At 39.3% G+C, this 27957-nt stretch overlaps 1 protein-coding gene and 1 pseudogene across 1 annotated transcript in view; one reads left to right on the plus strand and one right to left on the minus strand.

The window, feature by feature from the left end:
- The window catches only part of rn (rotund), a 276817-nt gene that overhangs the window by 183994 nt on the left and 64866 nt on the right, over nt 1-27957 (minus strand). The gene's annotated exons all lie outside the window — the stretch shown is intronic.
- LOC135714867 (U4 spliceosomal RNA) lies at nt 108-219 on the plus strand (annotated as a pseudogene).

Genomic DNA, 27957 nt, shown 5'->3' on the forward strand with positions numbered 1-27957 from the left:
AGTTGGTTACGCCTGACCGACAGGCAACAGTCTAATAAATGCTCGTTGTTTTGATGACTGATGATTGATGGGTGGATGAAAATGGATGAAATCCATACTGAAAGGATAACGTTGCGCAGTGGCGATATCGTAACCAATGAGGTACAACCGAGGTGCGATTATTGCTAGTTGAAAACATACTGAAAGGATACCAAAACATAATTGATGACTGATAATAATAAAAAAAAAATAACGATGAGAAATTTGGATCAAGTTAGAACCGGAAACCCATCTAGGAACAAAGACTAAACTGAAATAAAGAAGCTGGAATTTTCGTGGTTGGTAAGGGAGATATCTTTGGTCTTTCCCTTTTGGACCGGCGATTGGAGTAGACTGAAAGTTTGAATCGTAATTTTATTAAAAGTATTGCAGTGAAAGATTAATTTACAAATATCAAGTATGGTGATTAATGCCTATAGAAGTGATATAAAAATAATAATAATATGATTAATTTATAATTCTTTCCAGAGTTTATTTTAGTATTAGTATTGCAAGCTATGAAAAAAAAAACACGAGTCGCGTGTTGAAAAAATTGATAATTAAAGGAAGCGTTTTTATTGAAAAGAAAATAAGAGTAGTTTAATAGGTGAAATTTAATTGAATTGATTATAGAGAAAATATTGCTTCGGAGTGAGTCGGAGTAATAAAAAAAAATCAACGTAGAAGAAGAAAGAATCTGGAAAATGTACATTAAATTTACAACTCGTTTTCTCTTATTAAAAAGATTTTTTTAAACTTGATTTTTATAAATTCATTCGTGCACCGTATTCACTAGTTAATCAATCACTACGATTACTTAATTGAGAAATTTCATTGAACGGATTAAGGATTTTTGGTTTTGGAAATTGGGCAGATGTTTGGTTGTTAGGTAAACAATGATAGGTGGATTCTGCTGGGTTGAGGAAAACTGCTAGCTGGGCAAATATATCTGCAATTCTCGGCAGACGACTTCTTCGTCTGGCGCATAAGCCGGAATTTTAAGCACCATAGCAGGATCCCCTGTACAATTTAATGATTTTTAAGCTGATCGATTATTTTCAGAGATGTTCCAAGTATTTCGATGAAGATCAGAGATCTTCAGAGCAGGAACGTTCAAGAAATCCCAACAAATTATTGAACAGTACAAGAATTTCAAAAATGTTTTAAAAAATTTCTGTAACTATGTGGGGTTGTCAAGTAGTTAATTATATTCAGGAAAAATGCGCCAACTTAGAAATTCAGGTCTAGAGAACATTATTGCAGTTCAGAAATCTTTAGGGCAGTTCCAATTACTTCAGAAAATCTCCGAAAACTTCAAATCGGTCTAGACTTTCGGGGATGTTTAGTGATCTTGAAGAATTACTCATTTTGATTTGGATTTCAGTTTCAACGTTTGGATCCAGGGGATTGATCTGTTTTCCGTCGATCTTGTTTTCCGTACTGAGTACCAATGCTACCGACGCCAGGAACTCCCACACCTGAACCCTACCTATCGACCCATCAACTAATTGACCGGAAAACAACGGCTTTACTTCCCTTCCGAAGACAGGCGTGATCAGATATTTTGGGCCTCAGAAAATCCAGGCGGCGCCGACTGGGATTGAACCCAGGCCCTGTGCGGTGAGAGGTAGTCACGCTTACTACTACACTACATGTGCTCCTGGGGCTAGTTTTAGTTCAGGATCGTAAAGATTTTAGCTTAAAGAAAGGTGGTACAACTTTATATACTCTGAAGAAGGCCAAGTCCAAAGACCGAAACTTACGGTCAATGAAAGCGTAGTGATAAACCGCCAAACATAGAAACTGCACTGTACCTAAGTGCATAAAATGTGAATGTACTATAGAGGACAAACAATTTTATTTTTTATTATCCAAAAGTGCCATTCTGAGTTAATTGTGCACAAGGTCTGTCAGAAGCTGCTAAGAATGCTATATGAACAACGGGAACTTTCAAGTTCCTATATCGTCTAAAACCAAGCTGTTTAACCATAAAATACTCTTTTAGTTACTTGGGATGGGTCCCTTTCTGAGGGTCATTTAATGCAAGTACATATTAACAAATTAGTCGTGATTGCAATGAGGTAGTGATACATTTGAATCTGATTTTTACCGACAAACAAGGATGATGGTTAATAAGTGTTTCACACATAAGATTAATTGACAGCAGATAAGTACCATCAGAACTTCATCCCTGTCATTCAATCTGCTCAGATTGCATCATCGCACTCGATTCAACTGTGAATAGGACACACACATCCGTACAGAGTCCATCCAGAACATCACCATTCATTATTTCCAGTTTTATTTTATTGAATATTGATAACCGCACTTCCGTTCGCATTTGAATGCAAATTGCTCCGGTCTACGTTTTGCGATCGGGAATTGCTACTGTTTGTTCCTTCTGCAGCTACGACAACAACCACGCTGGCCTTTACTCTAGGCCCCGGCGGGAAGTCAATGTATCCATTTCGCGTCATTGTTATGCGTAAAATTGAATCCAAATCTTTTCCTCTGCTCTGCATCGTTATCCCTTCGGTAAACAACGGCGAACGATTGCTCTTATAGTCAGTCGGTGAGGGCAGCAGCAGAATCAAGGCAAAGGAGCAAGTCAAGGATTATTAGCTTCCTCTCTTCCTTCTTGCGCTTTATTATGATAATTGTAATGATGATGGATATCTATGCTAATTTAACGCTTTGGTTTCGGTTTCACGGATTTGCTGCGAAAAAATGCTAATTTGGTGGATGGAAAGGATATGAGATTGTGGAAGTTGAGAGGAGTCGGTAGATGATTGGCAAAGGTAATAAGCGAATTTTAATGGGCTGCAAAATGGCACTGAAGCCTCGCAATTGGACTGCTGGCCTAAATTGACCAATTTGTGGCTGGGGTGAAGAACGTCATCGAACGCGTATTGCTGGAATTTCGTTTATTTGTTACTGACTGCAAATGAGAGCCGATCGACGTTTGCTGATTGGTCGTTTCGCGCAGAAGAAGGCTTAGAACAAGCAGGGAACATTAGCACCCGTGTTATACAGATCAAGTTGTCAAGGGCACGCCTTGTTTGAATATTACAATTCAGTAAGCGATTTTTCCAACTTAATTTTGTACGTAAAACTGCATAGAATACAAAGGTAACGGGAATCGGACCTTGGTTTTCAAACTCAATGTGTAATTACTACTAATTTCCTTTTGAGAATCCTGATGTAGATAATGATTGGAACAGTATCTCATCGCTCATTCACCGTTCGATGTACTACAAGCCATATCAATTAAGTTTAACCAGCTATCAACATCCGTTGGTAACAACCGACACATGTCTTTAATCGACAGAAGCCGCTCGTCATGATTCACTCTGCATCGGCAACTCAGACGGCGGTAGCACTGCCCTGTGATTCGATCGCTAATAAATATTTGTGATAATTAATCAGCACCCCGCTCAGAGCAAGCCCAACCATCACACTAATGACTAATCAAATGCGCTTTTACGATAATCATAGCCATTATCATCACCGAGGCAACGACACACGCGATAGTGTTTATCGTAAAATTGTATTAGACTATTTATTTGCCGATATACATAAATCTACTGCATGACAACTTTGCTTGTATGTATATTACCAGATGATCACACCTTGAAGATGATTGGCAAGCGATTTTTTTTGTCTTCCACCCTGCATCCCATAACAGCGACAAGCTGATGACAGGCAGCATTTAACGACCTCTCAAGTGATAATTGCGAAGAAATTATGCAAATTTTATGACCCACCACAGAGCGACCACATCACTGACTGGTAGCCTCGGGCGGCGAGAAGAAAAGCGCGATCTTCATTAAATGGCGCTCTGGCCACCGTTAGTACACTTCCAAATGGATGCTGCGGAGGATTGTGATGAATTATGTAGGAAATTTGTCGGTTAATATATGCGTAATTGATACTTGACAAGTTTATCAGCGTAACTGCTGATGATCTGAGGAGGTTGTTATTATTTACTCATCATAAATGAATCTCTGAGTAAATTGTTGGTCAGAAGTAAAGCGAAGCTTAGAATACCGAACTGGACTAAATTTTCTGGATTATTACCGGAATGATGTCATCGTAGCCCCTAACTAAGCACCATTTTTTGCTGTAAAATTTTCAAGCTTCATCACCAATTTCTCAAAGTCTTATAATATTTTTTTATTAATGCTTCAGAAATTTGCTTGAGTTGCAGAAACTTGAAATTTTTCGAACGCCATTAGACCAAATATTATTGCCCAAGTAACATTGCTGGTTTTATTACGGTTTTAAAGCATTCTTCAAGTCCAAATAATGCACTCCAAGACTGTGATAAAATCAGAATTGAAGCATGGATGGGGCAGTAGATCCAAATATTATAAAGTAAGAATTGATCTAAAACTATTTTTTGAAAACCTTAGATTTTCAATGTATAAGAGTGTCATTTCCGCGTTTCGAGGCGAAATAAACGAGATTACTCGATATATCGTATATCCTTATTATTATGCGATCAGATTCATGATAGAAAAATATCATAACAAAAGCAAATTATGCTTTGATAGCAGAATAAGCTATTAACTCAGGTCTTTTTTTTTATACGGGGGATATGTACCGTGTAAAAAAACCTACGGGATTTTGATTTTTCACATGCTTAAATGTTTTTAAAAATCGGATTTTGATGCCATTTGTAATAAAAGCATGCTATAGACATATTTTAAAAATTTCTGTATTTACGCCAAAAATAATGATTTTTTTTAAAGTATGCCATTTGAGTACCTATAGCTTGAAACGGGTAATGTGATTGGAATCAAGTCGATAGGTTGAATCGTTGTCGAGAAATCGTTAAAAACGTACCGTGTTGATCGCGAAAAATCGTGTAAAAAACCGCGTAAAAAACCGTGTTTAAAAGACTTAAGTGTACATAATTAAGTGTGCGCCGGTGGTGTAGTGGTAAGCGTGATTGTCTCTCACCATAAAGGGCTGGGTTTAATCCCAGTTGGCGCCATTGCAATTTTTTGAGGCATAAAATCTCTGATAACGCTTTCCTTCGGAAGGGAAGTAAAGTCGTTGGTCCCCGGTTCATGAGTTGATGGGTTGATAGGTAGGGTCCAGATTAATAAGGACCCATGCATTAATTATGTCACGCTAAATCGAGGAAAAATTTACACCCCCACCCCTTTCGTGACGTTTTTTCTATACCTAATTCATTGCTTGTCACAAAAATCTTAGACTCCCCCTCCCCCCTTAGAGCGTGACATAATATATGCATCAACCCTAACAGTTGAAGTAAATCTAGAACACTAAGTTTGAAAGCACGCATAAAGCTAATATGCAATAAGCAATAAGCTTGAAATGCGAAGATGAAGAAGAAGAAGAAGATAAAAATACGGACGAACAAACAGAATTGACTATATTATGAAGCAAGCACAATAATCATCTGAGCTCAGGTTAATGGAGAAAATTTTCAGCCGGATAGATTTCCTAAACCGGGGGCTGGGAATCGAATCCACCGCTTCCAGCTTGGTAACACCTTACTTCAACAGACTATGCTATGTGAGGCCCATTGAGCGCCACCAGAACTTATTTAAACAAAATCCAAAACAGTGAATTGTGTTCGTAACGTACGGTTACGTAACGTTTGATCTTCTCACTTCTCAATCCGCATTACCAAAATCCCATCTATTGCTTGCAAAACGCTTAATTTCAAGTTTTAAAGCCAACAATCAAAATCAAATTATCCACATAATAAAGCAAACTTTGACTATGCATCCCTTCCTAAACTGCTTCTCATTCGTTCCAACCGTCAAGCACTGTCACCGTTTGTTTACATTTCCAGCACAGTCAGCGAAACCGCACTTTGATTAATTGCCTACCACGATGAGATGCTAATGATCCGTCATTGTTTCATCCCCCGGGCAAGGAAGTCGCATCGGATAGCACGTGTGGTATTATCCACGGCACCTACACGAGCTAATGTATACGATGCACACCAACAGACGAGAGCCAAATGACTGACTGATGTCAGCTGATATGCCCTCCCCCAAATTTTCCCATCATTGTCGTCGTAATGACGAACGAATACAGAGGGGAACAAAATCGGAGCACTTTCGACGGACAGAAACGCCTCTTCTAGCGGAAGATAGATAGACGAATGAATGACGTTGACATCTCACCGATCGGATCCAGACAGACGAAGCGATGGTGGTTGTATTGTGACGCAATGAAATGAGCTGCCTAATCGATATTTCTCATGAAGATGTTTCAGCGGAGTGGACTTTGTTTCGGGAGCAATTTGGTCGTTAAATGACTTTGAAACTTCCTTGTTGTAAACAATGCTTAAAATTCAAAACGTATCTCCATGTTAAACACCCTACAAACAATGCAGCGGCAGTTTAACACTGTCAACAGATTGATTGACAGTACAACAATCCACGAAAGCGTAGCAAAACAACACGATAGCATATCTCCGCACCTTTGCAATCCCGTGGTATGTACCACTCAATTACCTCCTCTCGTAGGCAATAGAATACAAGGGGGAAAAGATTTCTCCGCATTGATTTGCAAACTAAAGTTCCATTTGCCATTTTAAATCAGCTAAATTCTGCCACATCCACTCCTCGAAGCACCATAGCGCAGCGGAAAAATCGACTCGCTTTTCTCTTACTCTCCTCGCATAGAATTATTCATTTATTTATTTACTTTTACGGCCTTTCCTCGGACTCCACCCGATATGCTCGATAGAATAGGTTGATATGTATTCTGAAGGTACCCTACATAACAAAACGATATTAGCAATGCATCTAACAAGTCGATCGCTTTGCTACATCGACCGGGGGGTGATGCTTATCTTCGAGACCCGACTGGCCCCGAGTGGAACTTTGGTACGTAGGTAGTTGCTGTAAGACTGGGATCTCCGATTTGTAAAACACGTTACTAGTACGGGGAGCAGAGAAAGGTAATGGAAAATATATTTCCATTCCATGTTTTTTGTCGCCAGAGAACGTCACGTTGCAGGCTGGGTTTGGTTCAGTTGGGTTTGACTGTAAGGATTTTATGCGCCAAAACTATAAATTTCAAACATACAAATCAACATTCAATTAACTTTATCGCAATCGAGGTTCTAGCTTGGTGTTTGGTGCAGCATAAGTTGAGAGTTAAAAGGTAGCATTACTACTAACTATTAGCTATCCTTTTGTTTTGAGTCGTTGACCGACGCGTCGGATACAGTGTAGAAGCGAATTGTGGAAATAGTTTTATCGTCGGGAATGGAAGACATTTGTTTCTCGAAGGAATGAGCTGATTTATGAGCCACAGGTTAATTGAGTGCAGAACGGTTGAAGAATATAAAATTTATTTAAATTTACATTACTGGAATGGAAATCATTTGGAATCAATCCTTTTACGTGTTATACCTATTTCAGAAGAACCTTCCAAACTTAAAAAAATAGAAACAAGGTTTTCTCTTAACTTTTGTGATGAAAAAATTAACAGTTTGCCAGCTTTAAGAAACGCAAATTATAAGCGTGATAAGAAAAATCAAATCATGGAAGATGGCATCTACTAAGGGTTTTGTGAGCCATTGAAAATACATTACCTCTAAATGTTATACTGAGATGAATAATAACAAGTTATCCAATCACAAACCTGAAAATAAAAGATAATTGGATTAGGAATATTTGCCTTTAAAATCACCTGTAAATTGAACAGTCAGTAATCGTCTAAAAGTATTAAAAGTAAATAAGTCTTGCTGAATAAATCCAATGATTGTATTTTACACCGGCCCTTAACTTAGGCAGTTTCAAAGTTGATAATTGAGAGCTTTTTAACCGATTTGATCCCACTTGCAAAAAATCCATTCCCATATTCGTGGACGAGAGCCGTTGTAGCGGCCCCGAGGCAGCTACGGTGCTGTAGTTTGTTCCCGATCGGTTAAATAAACGGATGGCTTCAGCGCCACCTCCGAAGAGGACCACCTGTCGTGTTTTACGATGCCCGGCTAGATACGGACCAAATGAGCCAGTTCTAAAATTCGTCAACAGTGTCGGGAACAAGACCAACAGACCCGAGAGACTCAAGAAAGGAGTGAGCATACCCACCGAAATCCCAAGATCCTAAAAAAACGAGTCCGAAAAAAGTAAGCAATCCCTCTGACCCATCAATTCGAGCTTGCTTTAGAAGACGAGTAACACAACCAGTTCAACAACAAAAATACTAAACATGACGAACGAAACGTGAAACAACCTTCGGACTCTCTCAATCAAAACTTACTAACACTGAACACTGATTTACTTTGTCAGTGGAAATTCTAAATCTGTTCAGTTTGGTTTTGTCTATATGGTTTTTATTGACATATTTACAAACTTGATCTTGGCCGGCCTATCTTCTGTTCCCCTCTAACTGACTAGCGCGGTCGATCGACTATTCGCCTAGCGCGCTATCATTATGTGTCCGTGCTAACGGTCTTGCATGCAAGTGTGGGTTTGCTACTTACAATACTTCTGAAAGCTTACGTTGGCGAGCTTTGCCGGCTTTTGCCCGGCTTATGCCGTCGTTGACGACGGCTGATGTCCTCCTACTGCGCTTGTACTTTCCACGTGGTGCCGTGAACCGGTCTGGTTGACGGGTTGCCGAACTCAGTCAGCGGATGGTGGCTTGCTGGACGTTAGCCGGAATGCCTTGGTAATGCAGGCAACTCCCTTCCAATAGGCAATGGAAGCCTTGATACTCGAGCGTGGTCAGGGTTGAGCGTGGTCAGGGTTAGAAATAAAGCCGCGGTGCGAGGCCAATTGAGGCAGCGCTATTGATGAGCGGTCGCTTTGTTAGCTGTTGAGCACTAAAGAAAACGAACACGCGGAAAGTCGTTGACCGTGCAAACGACACATTAAACATCTTATAGGCACACACAAATTTCGTAGACTGGGTTTACCTTGCAGTTATCTGGAACGCTTGCACAAAATTCACACAACAATGACCGCACTACAAACTTATCTAGCTTTAGCCTATACGGACAACATTAGGAATCGATTAAAATACATCTGAGGACACTTCACGTTTTCTTACTACTAACCAGTCACACCGCGGAACAAACTATATAATCGCGCCCTTCTTCTATCACAGTCAGGATCAAAGAGAAAGAGGCGATTACTGATTTTCCTCAGAAAACTCCAAAGGTATCATTACCGGAAAAGGAAGTTCAACGGATTTTGTTAGTCACGATCGTGAGAGATCAAATGAAGTATCTCTTTCCCTCTTCAATCGAACTCGGTCTGTCTATCTTGTTCCCTTATACTGCTAACAACTTTCATAACTATCCCATTCGGTTTTCTCTATCAGAGTAACGAGAAACACGAATAGTGAAGCTCTTCGGAGAAGCTACGTAAGCAATACGTTTTCGCTAACCTCTTTACGCGTAGGCAACTGACTTGCATACAAGTTGCAAACTACAATTCGTTTCATTTAGCTTAACTTCAGTCCATTTCAGTTAATATTGAAAATTGAACTATGATTAATTTAAGAATGGATATTTGAAAATAAACAAGAACAAGTAACAAAAATATGATCTAACGAAAATGTCTACCGTTACACCGTGAGCTATAGTTCGCGGTGTAAATTTCCTTCTACACGCAGATCGTGAACTATAGTTCACGGCTGCCGTTCACGAATATGGGAACGGATTTTTTTTTCCAAGCACATGATCATTAGACTGATGCAAAATTTGAAATTTTCGCTCCACAGTGCTCAAACGGTTCCAAATTGGGTCCTGTTTAGCCTCCCAAAATTTGAACTACTTTAGTAAGAAACTGACTTGGCACAAACCATTTCAAGTTTATATGGGAATTACTATGGGAAAACTTATGTTTTTTGTTCATATCTATCTAACAATTCACCACATTACTGTGCTTTTAAAAATCATAAGAGCTATTGTAGCAAATTTTCTCAGCTACAACTTTATTCAAAACCACTTTTCAATCAAATGCACGAAACAAAAGTTATTAATGATTCAAGTCACTGATGTCTTATGATTATGCTCATTCAACTGTTCATCAGGCAACATTGGTGTTTCTGGTGCGAAGAATAGAGCACAAATATCATGGCTACTATGTCACACTGCAGAATACAGTGTTGTCCACAGAACAGCTGTTTGATCATGTCATAAGATTGTCAATCTCTTAAACAATTAATAACTATTTAATTTTACATTTGGCTGAAAAACGATATTCCGCAAAGTTGTAGCTTAGAAAAAATCCCGTAAGATTAATTATAGAACTTTTCGAAAAGGCAATATGGAAAATGGGTAGAAGACAATGAACAAAAAGTTTGGTTTTCCCATAGTAATTTCCATATAAACTTCGAATGATTTGTGCCAAGTCAGTTTCTTACCAAATGAGTTTAAATTTTGGGAGGCTAATCAGGACCTGATTTAAAGCCGTTTGAGCACTGTGGAGCGAAAATTTTGCATCAGTCTAATGATCATATATATATCCCCTGCACGATATTAGCTGTCAAAAATCACTGTTTAAAGATAATCATACAGTTTCTGCAGTAATAGTTTTCAATAATACTTCAATTAAAAAATAACACAAAATGAGATATTAATGAACACTTTGATGATCAAATAGTGGGTCTAAATGTTGTATCAGTATGATCAAAATGACAAATCTGCATACTTGAGACCAAGAAATCAAAAAAATCTCCAAATGACAAAATGACAAGCGATCAACGAACGGAATGATAACGCTATGTCAGAAGTGGTAAGCAATAATGATATAATCTTCTTCCTTTTTTTCATGACAATCAGCCCGTGCGACACAGCTCACTCGGGGCGGTAGAAGGAAACGAGCAAATTGTTGGCAAGCTGCTTCACGAAGTAAATCCGTGTGTTATGAGATTTTTTTTTTTCTTTTTTGATCAAGCTATGTCCTCATCCGTGTATATTGCAATAAAGCAGGCAAGCAATATATCATTATCTTTCTACCACTCCGGTCAAGCTAAGCTACAAAGTGAGTTTGTCATGGTAGTCGTACCAACCGTTTTGTCTGTATCGTTGGTTGCTTTATATGTTTGGATTCGCTGCTTGAGACATAATAATAATGGTAATACAAATTATCCAGATCATCTTGTCATTTTAAAGATTCAACAAAGTATTAAACGATGTCCCAATGTAGTTTACAATGTCCCGATAGAATTTTTGATCCCTTAGAAATTCCACAGTTTGAAAAAGTAATGTAAATTTCTATATTTCTACATAACTGGAGCGTCATATATCATTCAAGATAATGAATGGGGAATATATCACAATAGATCAGAAAAATGGTCGCAGTAATGAAAATACCCGACAAGGCAAAAACAAAAAAAAATCATTCAAGATTACATTATAGATCATGTAAATTTATGAGAGATTTAATGAAATATTACAAATATTGTATGCAATCGTCCATCTTTGTAGGCAATATTTCTTACCAGTTGCTAGTTTGCGTAATAAGAAATACAAATTTACACGCATGGAATAAATTATTCAGAACTATTTTTTTTTTGCGTCATTACGCCCAATAGTATTCTGTCGTGTAGCCTCTTATTACCATGCGGGTTATGTTATTGTAACTACAACATATATTACGGTCTCCAAGATATCCTGGGGATTGTGTCATGATGTTCTACAGGCTCAACAAAGTCTTGTATAATGTCTGGATTTATTAATTTAATCCATGAAGCTCCTTGGGACCTCATCAAGTGAGATTAGCAGTTAAATTAACAATATATGTTCCATTCTCCAAACTTTCCTGGTGATCAGATCTTGACGTTCTACAGATACAATGAGGCATTGTACAATGCCTCGTCTAATTTTGAGAATCAAAAAAGCTTCGTGAAGCCTCATACTATCATGCGAAATATGTAGTTGTAATGACAAAATATTTTGAAATCTCCATGTTATGCAGAGGTTTGGAACTTTATGTTTTACAGATTTAACAATGTCTTGAATGATTTCCAGATTTAATATACTAATCTATGAAGCTCCGTGGGAACTTATCACATCAAGTGAGATAAGAAGTTGTACCATGAGGTTCTGCATTTTCACTTTATATCCATAAAACCCGTCCATTAAACAGATTTGGAATCTCAAGAGTTGAGCTGATGATTTGGAAAATCTAAATGAGATGATTTTTAACACATAAATATAATGATGGATTCAAATAATAAGTCGGGTCATTGTACAAAACGTTTGTTGAGCCTGTAAAACTCTAAGATCTGAACATCAGAATTATTTGGAGAACTCGAGTTATTTTGTTATTTCAATAATGTAGCCGACATTATATCAAGGCTCTATAGAGGCCAACATTTAGTTTGGACAATATCTCGTTGAGTCTGGCCATGGCCCACATAGTAATGGAACAAACTCTTTTGCCTATTACAGCGCTCATAGTGGACGTTTTCGGAAACTTTTGACGTATATTTGTTGACAACAACAATAACAATAACAGCAACTTTTTTTCAGTTCATAAAACACTCTTGTTTTGAAGACAGTCCATGCAAAAGGAGCGTAGAAAAAAAATCGTGCCCAGCCACCTGGAAAATCCATCGTGGTCCGCGTCCAAGCTGGCTAAAGTGTGGGATTTTCCTAGAACGTACATGGAAACCTTGATGACGAATCGGAAGCCTCAAAGTAAACACCGGAGTGGAACTGCCATCCGGCAGCTCTATGGAAAGGTCGTAAGGTCCATCAGAAGCAACCCAGGTATGTCCGATCGCGATTTGAGTTAAAAGTATAATGCTGCCCGTAGTACAGTGCAGAATTCGCAACCGTGCCAGTAAGTAACTAAATCGATCACTCAAGCAGAACACCGTAGCTAGAACCCGTGCTGTAAGACAACCTGCTTACCAAGTTCGGTGGGTGCATACTTATGGCTGATGTAAAGGCCGACTTCGGACAGCTTCCAGAACCAAAATTGTAAAAGGTTCGAGGAGGTGTCCCTGACAGATTCAAATTTGATTTTGCGGATAAATTCGCACGGAAATATATGATCTGGCAGGGAATTCGCAGCTGCGGCCAGAAGACAAAGGTTTTCGTCACTGAGAAAATGATGAACTCGGAGGTTTACAAAACCGAATGTCTCCAGAAGCGAATTCTGCCCTGCATTCAGTCACATAATGGTCTGGTGACATTTTAGCCGGATCTTGCGAGTCGTCATTACAGCCGGGATGTATAACATGGTACAATGACAATGAAGTCCAGTTTGTTCCGAAAACCCTCAATCCACTCAATTGTCCCCAGTTCAGGCCCAATGAAAACTACTGGGCAATTATGTAGACGAAATTTAAGATCAAAGGTACAGTCATCAAATCAACAGCTCAGATGAAACATTGGTGGGATAATATCGCCAAAACAGTGGACTAGACCGTTTTGCGCCACTTGATGGGTCGTATTAAAGGAAAAGTTCGAGAATTCCTTCAGAACGGCGACGAATAATTCGTTTCTTAGGGGAAATGGATTTAATGTTGGCCCAAAGCCCCTAATTTGGGCCCATACATAAATTCAGCAATCGACTAAATTTTTAATAGTGCCAAAAATATACATTCGTAGCGTCCCAATGACCCTTCATCTAGATAAAATTGATAAATAGCAGATTTTTAGCGATGGGCCCAATCTTAGGTCCATATGACAACATTGGAGCCATTCCCCCTATTTTTTCTTAAAATGTAAGTTTGTTTGCACTTGAGTGAAAATCGTTTTCAAATCTGTTAATTCAAATATGAAATAAACCCAAATGATGTTGTTCCATTACTAAGTAGGTCATGCTTAACTTCAAAGAAAAATTCAATATTACATCCAAGAGGATGCACTTCAATCATGTCGAAAACCTCATGTAATTTTTATGACCACAAAAATAAACAAATGCAGAAAGAGCAGCGTAATGTCAGTTCTTGCACTGTATTAATGATAGTTTTGTCCTTTTTGGCAAGTAATATTACACCATATTTTTGACACGATTTATGTGCATCCACTTTGATGTTATATGAAAATTATGTTTTTGCTGGGTACATGTCAAACGTTTCTGCATCCAAAGAAAATATCTCATGTCTCTAGCCATTTGCCTCAAAACCGTCCTCATCAATTAAGTTTTACCTTGCAAAGCCATTCAGAAAAACGCTCCAAATAATTTAGAAAATCTTGTTCAACGTTTTCCCAACCCGGCTACTTTTAATTAGTAACAGTTCTGAAACCATAATTCCGCAAGCAAATTCCAACACGTACATGTCACGAGAGTTGAACAAAACCAAAATAGCGCAGAATTCCATCACGACTGACGATTCTTTTTTCCTACACTCTGCTGCCGAACGACAAGCTGGAAAATTCCACCCGGATAGTAGGAGGAGACCACCCAACAGATCGACCGGACAATTTCCAACATAGTCCTACACCCCGCACGCTTGCGAGCACACCATAATAGACGGATGCAGTACAGAGAATGGCACGCATCGAAATGACCAAATAAGCACAGGGAGCAATTAACTTCGCGCGCGATGCACCATGAGCGAATCAACCTCCACCGACGACAGGCCGAGCTTTTGCGCTCTAATTATTCCCCATAATTGAGATTTGTACCCCCCGTTTTTGTCACCGCACCTACAGACGTGCTGCAGTGACGGAACGAATGATGGTTTTTTTTTTCGTTTTTGTCGCACCAATCAGCGAAAAAAAAAACCGACACCAGCGATGATGGCTGTCCATTTATGGACGCGCGGGGATCAATTCACACTTGGCTCCCCGTGTTTGATGGTAATTAAAATCAAATCTTTTCTGCGCCCCCTTGTTGCGGTTTCGCTGGAAAATGGAACGAACAAACGGGGCGACAACATGTGCGACAGCTGCGATTTTAATTAATTAGCCACTGCCCAAAAATGTCCGCCACGGCATAGATTGGTGCCTGGTAGCGAACAGACATCTTCCTGACCATTTGTGGTCTAATTCTAATTACTCATAGGAGCCTGGTGGTGGTGCAGAACACCGGAGACTGAGGTGACTGAGGCAACGAACCCCTTGCTCTGTCTATCTCGCCATGCGATGTGCGATGATTGATTGCGTCTGGTTTGATCTGAACTGGATTCAAGCAGTGCGTCCAGCGAGCGGCAACGGATCACTTGCCGCCGAGATAGGCAATGCCGAACGCGTGTCAATTAATTGTGTACCATTTCTGCCGATACGCAGTGGAATTCATGCGATTGGCGACGTCAAGTGGTTTACTGTAGGGTGGTTGGGTGGTTGTTGAAGAAAATTTGATTCGGATGTGTGATTGTTTCTTTCTGCTGAAAGGCATCCCCGTTTGATACACGTTAAGCAAGGTAGAAATGTGGCCACTGACCGAGTCGCGTCGTAAACTATAACAAGTAAATTTGCAAGTCCAATGATCTAACAAGTTATTCGAGAAGCGTACTGCTTTGCACTTACTACACTCAGGATCAATGGGGATGACACAACCGGATTCACTAAAAATCGACAGAATACCAAACAACGTCATATTGTCGCTGCACACCAGTAACGCTGGTAGATAACCTTTTCGTGGTGCGTTACTGGTATAAGATCTATCACATCGAACTCTGTCCCTAAGCTCTTCTTGATGACGGTTATGAGGCTTGGTTTTGAGATTGGAAACAAGAAAAGGTTCGGGCCAGGTTTCTGCTGCATGGTCAAATATCAGTATTTCAATTGATAAAGTATGAAGGCACGTATTTAGAAAGGTCCCAGAATATTTTCCAATGGTATGTAACAGTGCAATTGAACGAGGATTCTTTTAAGACCTGTTTATATTGATGAGAAGGCGTGTCTTCCGAAAGGTCCCATAATGCTTCGAATGATGTGAAACATCATAATTGAATGAGGCTTCTTGTGAGAAGAGCAAGTATATATGATTTAACTGTATCGAAAATAAATACCTCACTACTACCTCACTACTAGTCGACACATTTTCTGTGATAACCGAATACCTTTGCCTCCGACACTTCCAAAACAAGCTATCATAGTACAGTACCAAACTAAAATGTTATATTCCAGGCTCTGTCATACGACACTGTCGCCGAAGACTGTCACAAATGTAAGTATACTACACGCAAACCAAAAATCTATTACAATGAATGTTAGTTCCATTTCCTATCATCCTCTGTATATGAACATCGCAGCGAATGTTAGAAGTTGACCTTGCAGGCGATGTAATGGTTTTTTGCCTTTTTTATTTCGTGTTCTGTCTGTGCTTTCACCTGCACAAGCAAGCATTTGCATTGATTTTTATGTATAACATGGTAGAACGACGCACACACTTGCCTCGAATCTCTCCAGCAGAAAAAGCATACGAAGTCGAGTGTGAGAGGAAATGAGCGCTTCTTGTTTGCTTTTAGGCTATCCTTATTCAGAGGCATAGAGAGAGCAGTGGAGAAAGCACAGGTCGGATAACCGCAACGTTCGTTGTTCGATTCCAGTCGGCAGCCTTTTTCCTATTTTTTTCGACATAATTAATTTACCTCACTAATACACTCTACATTTTTCAGTCTCCAATTTTCTCTCCACCGGTTGGGTGTAGTTTTTCTCATAATAAGAGCTGCGGTGGCCATAAAATAACCTGATAATTGCATAAATTGTATGGAATTACCTTTTTGTAACATGCTAGCGCAATAAATAAACATCACAGTTTTCACTATAATTGTTCATTTAGAAGATTCAACGCAATTTTCGCTTTATAATTCGGGGCCAAACATTAGGGACGTCATTTTGAGACGTGTTCTTAATTAATCATTTTGTTCGACCATTTTCCACAGAGATGGCGCTGTTTCGCTGGTAGGAAGTGATAAAAATCCCCATATAAAAATTGAGAGAAGTGGCAATAATTCGCTTTCGGTGCATATTCAGGTCAAAAATAGTGAACGACAACCTAAAGAAATTAGTCAGGGGCTTTGTCGTTCAGTTTTTTTCCCGGGAATTAATGCTAAACAAGCTACAATTAAATAAAAATGATTTTTCCCCATACAATTTTACCTGCTTTACTATCAGTCCCCAGAGAGCCAAAAAATTTCAAATTTGAGAGAGAAATTCTCTCTCACGAGCTCAATCTCTCAACATGCCATGTATTTTGTTGACACTCGATTTGTGATTTCCCTTTCACAGATTACAAAATAGAGTACCTGACACTACAAAACATGTCTGGTACCTCTATATATGCATTTGCTTTAACATTTGAAGTCCCTCCTTTTTTACATATTCTGCGCAAAAGATACTTTATGCCCCGCCCCATACATAAAATTCGGCGGGAAATTCTGTGAGGGGTGAGCTATTTTGTGTGCAGAATGTGTAAAAAAGGAGGGACTTCGAATAATAATCTAAATGCATATATAGAGGTACCAGACATGTTTTGCACTGCAGTGTCCTCTGTGAACAATTATAGGAAAACAGATTGTGTCTAGTTTCCGATAAATGTCACCGCAAACAACAGCAGTGACATCTGATGGAACATGAATGCAAAAGCTTGACAAAACGATTAATTATAGGCTACGAACTTTATTTGATAACTTTGTATTGGTATTGGTGAAAGCAGGGTTACTTCCACTCACTTGCTATAAAAATTGTTTTCCGGAATCATGACATATTTAGATGTAATCATTATAATTAGTAATTTTATGTTACAAGAAGAAGTTGTAAAGCAGGGGAAAAGTTGGCTTCGGCAATACCTAAACCTATTATCGTCAGGGGAGTCCTTGAGAGCTCAATTTTGGCATGTGGATACATTGTGTTTCAGAGCAACTATTGGCCAAATTTGAGTGCTCTAGGACTTTGTATACCCCCTGACGATAATAGGTTAAGGTATTGCCGAAGCCACCTTTTCCCCTATGTGTTTGACACATAAAACCTTTCATTCAGATCGTCACTACCACTATTCGTGAGCGCTTAATCTGAGTGAACGCTCACGAATCATAAAATCGATGATTATGACGCTCTGGAAGTGGAATTGACAGGTTTAATGAGTCAAACACATACGTTACAACATCTTCTTGTAACTTACTAGTACAACATATTATTATAACATCGAATGATTTCATAATTCCGAAAATCATTTTTTTATAGCAAGTGAGTGGACGAAACCTTGGGTGAAACCATTCACGTTGACGACGACTCTGCTACTTTTTACTCCTATAGGAAAACGCCATAAGCAAATGTCAGTTTCGTGAAACATAGCGGATCGTTTCTATTTTCTTCTTAATGAAGGACGGGTAGAAACGGTACTCACACTATTTTTAAACAACCCAAATTTGAGTAGGATCTACTCATGCCCATCAAAATTAGAGTTACCCATAATTGAGTAAACAAAGTTGGGTCTGACAAGATGACGAATGAACAACATCAACCTGAATCCGAACGATGTCATCTTGCCAGTTCCATCTTTCAATTTAAAGTAGCCTTACTTTTTCGGATATGAGTATATCCTACTCATATTTAGGTTGTTCAGAAATAGCGTGCAAGCTATCCTGCCGTCAATACAAACTTCACGGCAAATTAATCTAACGCAAAAACGTAGGCCAATCATAGAATGAGTGAAATTTGTATCAGATATAAATAAATTTCACTCATTTTTGAGTGAAATTTACTCATATTTGAGTAAAAATTTACTCATCCTATAAGTGACCTACATTTTTACGAATTTGAGTGAATGGGATTCAAATAGAAGTAAGATTAATTTGCCGTGTAGGCCCTTCGAAAAACTATCAAGCCGAACAATGCATTAGGTACATCCATTGATCAATTCTCTTCGTCGACTTTCTCTTTCGTTAATAACATGGCTACAAAACTGTTTCTTGGCGTGTTTGCCGTATTAGATGCTAGATAATAACTTCTTTTATAGAACTATGTGTTGAAAATAGCTGAAAGTGTCTACACATGGCCGTGGGGATACGAAAAGAAAATTGGCGAATATGTCAATTTTACTTATCATTTGACTTGACAGTTCGTTATATGTGTGGTCGTGAGATGATCTATTTGATTTTGATTTTTATTCTAAAAGCATCGCGATTTATGTTATCTGCACTGTCTCTTTCTTCCTCATCAATTCTTATGCGAGAAGTGAAAGTATTGTCAACAATGTGGTTATGTATGAATGATAAGAAGTGGAAAATAAGCGCGATTTCACAAACCGAATCTTTGTAGATTTAGGTTAATTTTCGATAGGACGAAGTTGCATCCTATAGACCCAATTTGAGTACAGAGATTACATCCATGAATCTTGAAGGTATTATGTTAAAATGGTAAGTTTTACAATTTGCAGTCGTGCCTAATTAATATCCAAATAATAAAAAAAAATATCTAAACTTGCATGTTCACTCGGAAATTTTGCCTGCAGCTCAATTATTACATAAGATACGGCTTAAAACGTAATTCAAGGTTTCATATTAGGCCGAGGTTAGGGACATATACCCTATTATTCACAAAATCAAAAGAAGCACTCCAAACAAATCAATGTTTATCTTCATCCGATAGGCTGAAGCGAATTCAATAGCGTTTCAATGCGTTAGGCCGAGTTTAGAATCTGTAGGTCGAAAAAAAAGAAACAATGTTAGATTTTTAACAATATCTCAACAATTTGTTGTTCATTATCAAATCGAAAAGGTACCTCAATTTAAATGACTCGTAGAACTCATATCAAAATTAAATTTTCATGTACTTTCTCGACAACTGCGCAATCGGAATATTTTTTGTACAAACCCTTAAATCAAATGATGGCTACTTACAACAAGCACTGCGAAACTATAGACTTTACGATGACAAAAACCAAATTGAAGCAACACAACAACAATATCAATTTATTAAGTAATTTGAACACGTAAAAATAGAATGTAAACACTGCTTATTTTATTTCATGTCTTTTTTTAAATGCATTATCAAAAAACAAAGTATGTGATTATTATTGTAACAAAATGTTCTACAACTGATTGACGACAATAAATAAATATAGTTAATAAATAGATAAAGTTATGTGAAGGGGTCTGGTGTCTTCTGCTCAGTAAACAAAAACGGTTGGGCTAGGCAACCAAGCTCCTCGCATAACATTACATTACATAACCGACGATAATTGTTGATGTCCGGCGGCATAAAGCTATTCAAATAAAATGATGTCCTGCATCAAACATTGGTCATATTTTACTGAAAAAACCATTTTTTACCGTTTCGACGGAGTTCTATCTCGCTAACGATTGTCTACGTACCGCGGTCACGAAATGAGCATGAGCATGAGCATTGACGACCTCACAATTCAGCAGCTGCTACTCCGTGATTGACCAGATCTAGCGAAATTCTCACAAAAAAACCATGAAAATAGGGCTTGGGATTAACAATCCATTCTCAGTGTAAAAAATCTTGTAAATAATTACTTTTCAGGTGAATGACGGCGCCGACCACGTCCCTACGGTCGTCGGGAGAAAAAAGATAGATTGTTACTTTGACTACCGTTGCTACTAGAAAGCATTCTTGTTATAGATACTATAGAATCCATAGATAAGCGGAGGAAAAGTAAAATGTAACCAAACGAACTGTCAGTTAGTGCAGCCAAACGAGCATGGCGTCATCATAGTGTTTTTTTTGCGGGAGAAGTTTTGTAATAGTTTGAGCACAAAACGCTTTAAACACTCCACATTTTGATTTATGTCGCGGAAACGGAAGAAGGAAATCGTTATCGTTGATCATTGGGACGGGAAACTTCTAACTGATTTGACAGGTATTTATTTAGCTTCATCAAGTCAAAACCAAATGTTCAATCATAACATGTCAACTGGTAGAAAAGTCGATCACTGCTAGCCATAGGCGTAACTCTAAACTCAGCAACACAAAGGCTTTCGGTGAAATGGCATTTTCTTTATTTAGGAGATTTTCAGCCTTACGCTGGTTTATCTCCGGCGCCATAGTAAATATTTTTTCGCCCCTCCCTAGCTCGAAACCTGGCTACGTCCTTGCTACTAGCAGCAATGGTTTCATTCAATAGCCAAGACTCAGCTTCTAGGCATTCCGAAATTCTCTAGTGGAACTGGTGAAAACCAGGCTTCGGCCGTTCTGCATTTATTGCAGGAATGGAACTTGAATGATCGGATCACTGCAATAGGTTTTGATACACCTGCCAGTAACACAGGAATCTTCAGAGGAGCTTGCGTCAAGCTAGAGGAAAAGCTTGGCAGAGAAGAATGGAATTGTTGATGAGTGCAGCATGGGACTTCTTATTTAGCTCGTCTGGCCTTTCAGTGTCCTTATTGAGTACGTTCCTGAACGCGTGGCCTACTCTGAAGCTAGAATTTTCGGATCTAATGATCGACCGGAATATTATACACGAGCTTGGAGATTTTTTTTTTTTTTTTTCCTTTGGTTTGTTTTTTCCGTCGATCTTGTTTTCCGGCTTTACTTCCCATCCGAAGGAAGGCGTGATCAGAGATGTTATGCTTCAGAACATCCCGGCGGCGCCGACTGGGATTGAACCCAGGCCTACTGGGGTGAGAGGTAATCACGCTTACCACTACACCACCGGCGCCGTTAAGAGCTTGGAGATGAAGTGGAGATTATTTTACAATTCGTTGAAGAGCAACTGCGTTCAAGGCAGCCACGAGATGACTACAAAGAGCTGTTAGTTCTGGCGATTGAAATGTTTAGGAATTCATAGCTATTTTTGACATATAAGGATTTCTTATTATCAATCAAGTGCTGATAAAGGGCAATTTAATTCACCGGTAGTACATATCAGAGCAAAATAGATGGAAAAAGCTATACATTGTTTAAAAAAATTCTCTTACTGCTACTGAAAAAAAGAGAATTTACTCGATGGTCCTTTTATTTTACATATCTATTGTATGTTTTGGTCTGTGCTGATATTTGTCATTGTCATTGACAGACTTTCCCGCATTATTGACAACATTGTTTTTCACATATTCACTGATAGATTTGATCCTCAAAAAAAAAACCATCGTCAAAATCTCTTTAATTTTTTCGCCAATGACAAAGGTGCACCTGGTAGCTAAAAGTGTAGTTTCATGCATCCTGTGTCACATTATTGTTATCCAAGCAGCTCAGAAAGAAGATGCTTGTTCGTAACTGACAGCATTGACACTGACAATTGACATGGTTTGGCTTGACAATGACTGTCCTCTGTTCAGGACGTAAATCCACTGCGACCAGTTATCTGATCTATTGTGCTATACCTCGTGTCCTTAGTTTAGTGCATGTCGTATTACTTTTATGAAGAAGTTATCGGTTTTGATACAGTTCAGTACAGTAATTCTTGCCTTTATCGCAAGGATCGGACTTTAATTGTAAGGTAACGCACTTTATAACCTTTGGAGTGTTGGATCACCCTCCAAAGGCGTGCCCTTTTTGCAGTCAAAAACGGAAACGGCAAGCAATAACCGATAATGACCATGCATCAGAATCCTAGTCTTAACCACTTCAAACTAGAGAACAGCGAATTATCGATTAGGAATCACGTAGAGGAAAAATAACTACCTAACTATTTTTTGCTTGTTTCAAGATCATCCTCGGTGGACAAAGCCAAGGCATGTCACTATCAACAAGGCATACAAAGTAAAAAGGACTAAGATGTGTTCCTTTGATTACAAAACAATTCTGTTCACCTAGGTTGAAGCAGTTCGGCCCAGGCTTCGGTGGTAGATCTTAATGCCAGTAACGCACAACGAAAAGGTAATCTACCAAGCGTTACTGGGCGATAATGACTGTTAGCTGAAATGAGTGTCCAGAATTTTGAATATCGAGATTTTGAAGCACTGGTTTTGGTATACAGGTCCTTTAGCCAATACAGCACCCAGCAATGATTTACGGCTGATTAAAGTCTTGCTTAATTATGGTGACCGGTTTGAAGATGATGGAGAAAATATATTAAAAAGCCAAAAAGTGTTCACATCATTTGGGGTACTTGTCGTAGTGATGACAAAAATGTGACTGCAAACAACAAAAACCTTATGATTTCAGCTATGAAAAATAGAAAAGGGAGTGTAGCTCGTGAAATCAGGCTGAAACATAATTCAATTCATGTTTTTCGTACGTTTGAACTGCAAGACTGTTTGACGCAGTATACTGCGATATTTTTCGAAGTAACTGGAATATCTATAACCTTTTTTCAAGAAGACATTTCGAAGAATATAGACAGGAAAAAAAAAACAAATAGAAAATTTACTAGTAACAAATTATTGCGCTGAACGGTGTTTTGCCCTCATCCAAAACTATTGCAGAAAAATAACAAGAAATGTAGACCACCTCCAATATTTGTTGCACGTAGTTTTTGATAACCGTCTCCTATTTCCAAATCCAAGGGCAACATAATGGTGAGTTGACAACCTGGAAGGAGCGTGGTACTTTCCTCCGATCCTCACAAGCCACTACCTAACGCCTCCACGAGTCATATGATTACAAACGACTACAAGCTGAAACATACACACACCTGGGTGGCGTAGTCTGGGCAATGTTGTCAATCCGACAATAGAAAAGTGAGGAGGTGCGGCGCGAACACAGGCACGCCGTTAGAGGAAATACTTCGCCAAACCCGAGTGTTCACCGCGGAGGACAGAAACCAACAGAGAAAGAAAACAAAGAAAAAAGAATTGGAACTAGATGCACATGAGGATCCAGTGGAGGTGCCAAGGTATTTTTATTCTTGGGGGCTGTTCATTAACTGCGTAGACAATTTTTTCGGTTTCTTGCCCCCCCTTTCTTCCCCCTGCGTAGACAATTGTAAATACACAATTTTTTAAATTCGTATGGGCCGTGGATAATTGCCAACCCTCCTCCATACTGTCTACATAGTTAATGAACAGCCGCTAGGAAAAAGTTAAGCTCGAAATCGCTATTATCGTCGTCGTTGGCAGTACTTTTAATAAATTTTAAAATAATCATCGACCGTAGAAAATACATGAATTATTTTCATATATTACTTGTCAAAAAGGACAACATTATCATTAATACAGTGTATGAACTGACATTACGCTGCTTTTATTGCATTTGTTTATTTTTGTGGCCATAAAAATTACATGAGATTTTCGACATGAAGTGCTTGGAGATTGTATTTCAGTCGTTCGCGAAAACATAGCGCAACACGTTATGGTTCTGAGAGGCTCGATGACCCTGGAGGGATCGTTTTTGCTTACTGAGCAGAAAATCATGGGTTTAATCCCAAGCTCTCCATCATGGCTCTTAAACTAAATGGCACTAAACAAAAAGAATATTGTTTTTCGATAGTCGGCTATCAAGAGATTAACACTCCGAACACGATCCTCCGGTAAAATGTGTAACGGCAAACTTGCAATGTTTGAGTGTTAAATGAGCAACACATAAACAGTATATACATTTGGTTGCATCGCCAACTTGAGGCGAATCCTAACAGAATACCCTACCCAACCCTCCAGCTCCGTAGCTCTTATCAGGGTATCACTAAGTCGGTGACCTCTCATTAAGTACAGTCAGGAATCCTTATTGCCGGATTCCTTATTGCCGGTATCTCTTATTGCCGGATCCTTATTGCCGGGCTATCCGCGAATAAGGATACCCACAGCTTATGGGATTTTCACTAATGGGGGCTGTAGTGGATTATCTCATTTGTTTCAATACATAAAGCTATACTGTCTTGGACAAAGTTGCTGTACTGGGTTAGACCAACAAGCTTGTGCCATTGGATTCGGGTTAAATTGAGAACTACGCCGCTAGAGGCGCTTCACTTTTATGTTACTTATGACGGGCGCTATAATATATGGATCATATTTCCAACATAGAATATTTCGTGATCCTGGCCATATAGAAAGTTACTGTCTTCAGTAGAGTTGTTCAGGTGACCAAGTCCTTTCGGATGGTGGCCATATTAGTTCAGAACTCTCTCACTACGCAGCGCTAGTGTGCATGTGCAATTCCTATATAAACTGTATCTCGAGAGCCTGGCCATATAGAAAGTTGCTGTTTTCAGCAAAGTTGTGCAGGTGAGCAAGTCCTTTCGGATGATGGTCATATTAGTTCAGAACACGCTCACTACGCAGCGCTAGTGTGCAAGTGAATTTCCTGTATAAGCTGTATCTCGAGAACCTGGCCATATAGAAGGTTACTGTATTAAGAAAAGTTGTTTAGGTCACTAAGTCCTTTCGGATGATGGTCATTTTATTTCAGAACACGCTCACTACGTGGCGCTAGTGCGCAAGTAAATTTCCTGTATGAGCTGTATCTCGAGCACCTGGCCTTATAGAAGGTTACTGTCTTCAGCAAAGTTGTTCAGATGACTAAGTCCTTTCGGATGATCGTCATATTATTTCAGAACCCTCACACTACGCGGCGCTAGTGTTCACATGAACTTCCTTAATATGTTATGTCTCCAAAGCTTGTCCATATAAGATGTTGCTGTGCAATGTGAGAACAGGAACCGGAAAAGGGATGACGTGTAGAGGCCGGAAATCGATGTCAGATGCCATTTTGGAATCCAATATGGCGGCCATAGGTTCAAGAAAAACTGTCAAATACCCTACAATATGGATATTTTTGGAAAGGGGACGACGTGCAGAGGCCGGAAATCGATGCCAGACGACATTTTGGGATCCAAGATGGTGGCCATCGGGTCAAGAAAAACAGTCAAATACTCTACAATATGAGTATTTCCGGAAAGGAAACGACGTGTGGAGGCCGGAAATCGACGCAAGATGCCATATTGGAATCCAAGATGGCGGCCATCAGTTTAAGAAAAACTGTCAAATACACTACAATGTGGGAATTTCCGAAAATGGACGACGTGTAGAGGCCAGATATAGATTCCAGACGCTATTTTGAAATCCAATATGGCGGCAACATGTTTTCCATGGTCACCATAGCCGATCGAACTCCAGACGAAACTAGAACCGCACTACCGTTCATACTGGTGACAACGCTCTGATGAGACAACGAAACCTTACCCCCAAGCTCCTCCCCTGATCTTATCCTTCGACAATGTACCTCTCTTACCTCGAGTAAGCTGCGAGTATTCGGCCCAACTCCTACTAGACATAGAATTAAGTGAATGTTGTTACAAACAAAGAACAATGAACTATCGGCTCCGTAAAGCTAACGTGATTGAGCCTTCCAAATAAACGAACTAGTTAAAAAAAACATGTTTTCCATATATAAGGCTTACCAAGAATATTGCGTATAATTTATTGTGTATAGCGTATCACTGAGCAAGATCGCAACATAACGTGGAAAATTCCTCAAATCAATAAAACGCTTTTAATTGTTTTGTTTTATTTTTTTCTATCGTAAACTACAGATTTATTCCTGGACCCCTCTACAGTGAATATGGTTGATATTTTCATCCACCACCTGGTGCGGCAGAAATCGAGTTAAAACTAAATCAACTCTCCGAGGTCGAAAGTTTCTGCACATTGGACAGCAATGTTGAACGGAGTGCAAAAATGCAAGATTTGCTAAGGGAAGTCGAGACCCATCTCACGGTGTGGAAGAACGAGAGTGACTAGAATGCATCAAACATGACAGCGCTGGTTGGTTCTTTGTTATCGAAAGAGAAAATAAAATGTGGAATAAATCTGTAGCTTACGATAGAAAAAACAAAACAAATCAAAGCATTTTATTGTTTTGAGGAATTTTCCACGTTACGTTGCGATCTTGCTCAATGATACGCTATACACAATAAATTATACGCAATATGCTTGGTAAGCCTTATTTATGGAAAACATGTTGCCGCCATATTGGATTCCAAAATAGCGGCTGGAATGTATATCTGACCTTTACACGTCGTACCTTTTCGGAAATTCCTACATTGTAGGATATTTGACAGTTTTTCTTAAAACCGATGGCCGCCATCTTGGTTTTTAAAATGGCGTCTGGCATCGGTTTCCGGCCTCTACACGTCCGGAAATACCCATATTGTTAGGTATTTGACAGTTTTTATTGAACCAATGGCCGTCATCTTGAATTTCAAAATGGCATCTGGCATTGATTTTCGGCCTCTACACGTCGTTTTCTTTCCGGAAATACTCATATTGTAGAGTAGTTGACAATTTTTCTTGTCCCGATGGCCGCCATCTTGGATTACAAAATGGCGTCTGGCATCGATTTCCGGCCCCTACACGTCGTTCCCTCTCTGGAAATACCCGTATTATAGGGTATTTGACAGTTTTTCTTGACCCTATGGCCGCCATCTTGGATTTCAAAATAGCGTCTGACATCGATTTCCGGCCTCCTCACGTCGTTCCCTATCCGGAAATACTTATATTGTAGGGTATTTGAAAGTTTTTCTTGACCCGATGGTCACCATCTTGGATTCCAAAATGGCGTCTGGCATCGATTTCTGGCCTCTACACGTCGTTCCCTCTCTGGAAATACCCGTATTATAGGGTATTTGACAGTTTTTCTTGACCCGATGGCCGCCATCTTGGATTCCAAAATGACGTCTGGCAACGATTTCCGGCCTCTACACGTCATCCCCTTTCCAAAAATATCCATATTGTACGGTATTTAACAGTTTTTCTTGAACCGATGGCCGCCATCTTGGATTCCAAAATGGCATCTGACATCGATTTCCGGCCCCTACACGTCATCCTTTTTCCGGTTGCTGATCTCACATTGCACAGCAACATCTTATATGGACAAGCTTTGGAGTCATAACATATTAAGGAAGTTCATGTACACACTAGCGCCGCGTAGTGTGAGGGTTCTGAAATAATATGACCATCATCCGAAAGGACTTAGTGACCTGAACAACTTTTCTCAAGACAGTAACCTTCTATATGGCCAGGTTCTCGAGATACAGCTTATACAGGAAATTCACTTGCACACTAGCGCCGCGTAGTGAGCGTGTTCTGAAATAATATGACCATCATTCGAAAGGACTTGCTCATCTGCACAACTTTGCTGAAAACAGCAACTTTCTATATGACCAGGCTCTCGAGATACAGTTT

The sequence above is a fragment of the Ochlerotatus camptorhynchus genome, unplaced genomic scaffold, assembly GCF_037179485.1.
Source record: "Ochlerotatus camptorhynchus isolate MF236.1 unplaced genomic scaffold, CSIRO-AGI_Acam_v1.1 ptg000743l, whole genome shotgun sequence".
NCBI lineage: Eukaryota > Metazoa > Arthropoda > Insecta > Diptera > Culicidae > Ochlerotatus > Ochlerotatus camptorhynchus.